Source organism: Stegastes partitus, unplaced genomic scaffold, assembly GCF_000690725.1.
Source record: "Stegastes partitus isolate 25-593 unplaced genomic scaffold, Stegastes_partitus-1.0.2 Scaffold235, whole genome shotgun sequence".
In the NCBI taxonomy this organism is placed as follows: domain Eukaryota; kingdom Metazoa; phylum Chordata; class Actinopteri; family Pomacentridae; genus Stegastes; species Stegastes partitus.
Genome location: NW_007577966.1, coordinates 94,058 through 98,636, shown reverse-complemented (window position 1 = coordinate 98,636; position 4,579 = coordinate 94,058).

Below are 4,579 nucleotides of genomic sequence, written 5' to 3'. Positions count from 1 at the left end.
AGAATGATTTGAGAAATGTACCAAAGCGACGGAGAAAAACTGTAAGATGCACCTTTGAGCTATTTCAGAAAACTGGTCAATCATTAGTTGATCTATGTAATGCTACACACATTTCCCATCATCTGAGAAAGTTAGGATTCACCTGTGAGCAATTTAAAAATTCAGGACAGATTTAGAAAAAAAGTCTAATGGAAATGTATAGAAATATGCTTGATATATTATGACAACCTGTTCAACCATTTTTCATGTAAAGACTTATGTGATGAACTAATGCCTAAATGTTGTGTGGGGGGTGAGACTATTCAACAGAGACCCATTATAATACATTTTGATCAACATGACATAAGCAATTGATAATGTAGGAAACAGCAGAGAATTGCACAGAATCATTTGCACGGATGTACCAAAGCATTTAGAACTTGTTCAAAGAAATGAGAAACTGATTTTTTTTGATGTGCACAAGTGACACAATGATGTGAAGATTGAACAAGTAGTTTTGAGAATTTCAATTCTGATCGGAGAAATATACCAAAGTGACTGAGAGAAACTGTAAATGAAAAAAATACATATATCAATTTATCAGATCTTGCACATAATACAGTGAAATTACTGAAAGTTGCTTTTTGTGTTTAGTGTTTAATACAGTTTTTTTATTTTTCTACTTCACAGTGTAACTGTTCCAAAAAAAAAAAAAAAAAGTGTTCTGCCACAAAAATATATTGTATATATGGTATAAACCAAAACAGTTCAAGTATTTTTTAACTATTGTGTATGTATATAGGGCAAAGGCAGGGGACACTCTGGACAGGTTGCCAGTTCATTGCAGGGTCACCTTTAGAGACAAACAACCAAGCACACTCACATTCACACCTACGGACAATTTAGAATCACCAATTAAGCTCAACATGTTTTTGGACTTTGGGAGGAAGCCGGAGAACACATGCTGCTTGGGGAGAACATGCAAACTCCACGCAGAAAGAGCCCGGGTGTCCACACCGGGACGCCGATATTTGTGTTTTTTCTGATATATCGGTATCAGTCCGATGAACAAATTTAGCTGATGTGAAAAACCAGTGATTGTCAAACTTTAGTGCCTTCATCTCTACATTTAATATTGTTGCTATTTCACAGATATTTTGTACAGACATGGTCCTGGACTTTAACGTTAAATATGTTAAATAATGTTAAAATATATTTTACTTTTGTTACGTAATAAAGAAGACTATGTGGCCGAAATTGGTCTGGGCTTCTTTTGAATAGCTTTCACGTTCTCACAGTGCTTACTTATACTCATTTTTCAGTGTGAACAAAAATTGAATATCGACATCGGTAATATTGGTTATCGGCGATATCAGAAATCTTAGTATCAGATATCAGTATGGGCCAGAAATTTTGATATCGTGCATCACTAATATACAGGTAAAAACAGCACCCTCCATAATTATTGGCACCCCTGGTTAAGATGTGTTCTTTAGCTTCTAGTAAATTCAGTTTTTTCTAAATAATATAGGACCACAATGAAAAAAAAGAGGAAAATTCAACCTTTTATTCAAGCGCATTTATTCAGTGTGGGGAAAAAAATCCCACATTAAAAAATAATTCTTTCACATCAAATCATGTGTGCCACAATTATTGGCACCCTTGATGTTAATATTTTGTACAACCCCCTTTTGCCAACAATTAATTTGAGTTGAGCTGAAAGTTACATTTGTCCACAAATTTCAGTGTGAGAGCGTGCTTCTGCAATAAAAATTTAATTGATTTTAAGGCTTTTAACACATCTTAACCAGGGTTGCCAATAATTATGGAGGGCACTGTATTTACTGTACTGTATTGTATAATAACAGTCAACTCATTTCAGACCTGTTGGATAAAATGGCAAGGGAGAAAGACTGCTGGAGGCAATTTCACTTTGTATCAAAACAAAGGCAGGAACTTTTTTTTTGCCCTTTTTGCCTTTCAAAAACCCGAGAGGGAGAGAGAGAGAGAGACAGGAAAGTGGGGGAGAAGAACCTGCAGGAAAGGGCCATGAGCAGGATTTGAACCCACGACTGCTGTGTCGGGGACTGCAGCCCCTGAACATGGGTTGCCAGTTCAACCTGGTGAGCTATCACAGTACCAAGGATCTTTTCCCAGTATATATTAGAGAAAGATGCTGCAGCTGTCTCATATTTCCTTTGATGCGGTCTTCACAAATGTAAAATATGAACTGATGAAAGTAGTTCTACAAATACTGCGGCAGCTATATTCCACAATTGCTTAGTTTAAAATGTTTAATACAGAGAGCCATTTTTCCCTTTGGTTTTTTGGGGGGGGGTTTTTTGGTTCCTTCCCACCGTCACTGACTGCTGCTCATAGGAAATCCAAAGAACACTTTGGATTGTTGGGTTCTCTGGTCTTTGTCTAAAAGTCGTAAGGTTTTACTTTACTATGCTTGAGATGATATATGTTGTGAAAACAAAATTGAATTGAAAAATTGAATTGAATCAAGGATTGGTCATCTTTGCACCAGTGTACACTGATGCCAGTTTCCTGTTAGTCTTGACCAGCCTTACACACTGTTTGTCTCAGTGTCATGTCTTCAACCTTAGTGAGATGGTTTGAGGATTGACAAACCTTTACAAAGATGTGTGTATAGGCAGCTGTAGTGCTGAGTGTTTGTTTCCTGGGTTTGGGTGAGATGTTTAGAGCTGCAGTGGACAGTTTCACAGCTAGCTAGCAGGGCAAAACATCTGGTTTACAAGGCTGCTCTCATTGGCAGGTGAGCACCTTGCATGGCAGCTCTCCACCATTGCTGTGTGAGTGTGTGAGAGAGAATGGGTGAATGAAAACCACTATAAAGTGCTTTGATAACTACTCTGGTAGGAAAGAACCACAGTGCAGGACATTTTCCAAGTACTGTGGATTGGACGTGTTTTTCAATCAAACTCCATAGATGTGGGAAATTTGGAGGAAAAATCAACAGCTTGAACTCCTTGTTGTGATCCTCAAATGATTCCTGAACAACCTTTGCACTTTGGCAGGGCACATTATTCTGCTGAAAGAGGCCACTGCCATCAGGGGATACTACTGCCACGACAGGGTCTGCAGCAAAGTTTAGATTGGTGTTATGTGTCAAAGTAATATATGAATGAAAGGTTTCACCGTTGAACATTGCCTAGAACCAGTGTCGTCTCTGCATTTGGGGTCAGTGGGGCCTGGCCCCACCAGATGTCGTTGTGGAGCTCTATGCTGGCTTAAAAGAATTAAATGGAAAAAAAATCTGTCTTTATTGAGTAATAATCTATAAAGAATATTTTATTAAGAATAATAATAATACGCTAAAAAGCTGCAAGGCATAGTTATTGTGACCCAAAGTCATCCAATTAAAATGTTGGAATGACATACGCCAAGACGTAATACACGTGTACAGTTTTGGCGAATGGTAGTATGCAGCAAGCTAGTTTGGTTTTCATTGTGAGTGAAAAAGACAAAAAAAAAAAAAGATATTTAAATTGAAAATAAATTCACCCATGGACTATTGGACTTTGACAGATGGATTACTGACAAGTTTGCCCAGATGAAAGATCGACGTGCATCCCTTCTATTCAAGAAATTAACAACACTGGTGAGAGACATTTTTTAGTAACTATTTATTTATTTATTTATTTTTATGCATAAAAATGGGTTATATTTTGGAATTACGTTGATATGAAATTGCATTTAGTGTGTAGGTTTTGTCATTTTACGTGGCACATTTAGTACAGATCAATCTCAGGTTGTACTGTATGTATCACAGAAGAATCAGATGCTGCCTATAGCTGTAGAGTGTGTGATGCCCCACTCAATTTTTCATGCCAGAGACGCCACTGCCTAGAATGTCACACTGGCTTGCCTTCTCTCAATTGTGTATCCTGTTGCCAGCTCTTCCCAACGTCTCCTTTAGTTCTCCATCACTGGCCACAATTTAAAGAAAACACTCATGTACAAAGACTTGTGTGGATTTCATACTGACCCCTGGCGTATGCTTCAATCCTGAAAACTGCATAGGCACAAAAAAAAATCCAGATGAACGAAAGTGAGCGTACGCTGGACTCCAAGCACATTTCCTTTGTACATCTCACTCATAGACTGTATAAAAGATGGACGTAGCAACCGGCCCTGAAAAATGAAGCCAACCCGGAAGTGTCAAAAACCTGCAATATCACTACCTCCGCTAGCTGCTGGCTCCAAAAAGCCCTGGCTCCCATAGAAATGAAGTGGAAAAGAAGTGATCACAGATCACGAAATACCGCATTCCTCCAGCTCAGGATTTTTTCTTATTAGTTTTCATAGTCAAGTCCAGAGATCAGGTGGCCAATCTGAAAATAAATCAATACTGAATTTTTAAAAAATCATCAAAATTTTGCAGGGCAAGGGACGTGGCTGGCTTGATTGACAGTCGGCAGCGACCATACAGATGAAGCGAACAGAGGGCGGTAAATGTGGGCGGGCAGAGAGGGCCTGCCTCTAAATCCGTCTGACCAATCGCTGCTCCTATGGCTCCGCCCTCCGACGATTGTTGCGTCACTGGCTCCAAAAATCCAAGATGTCAACCAGG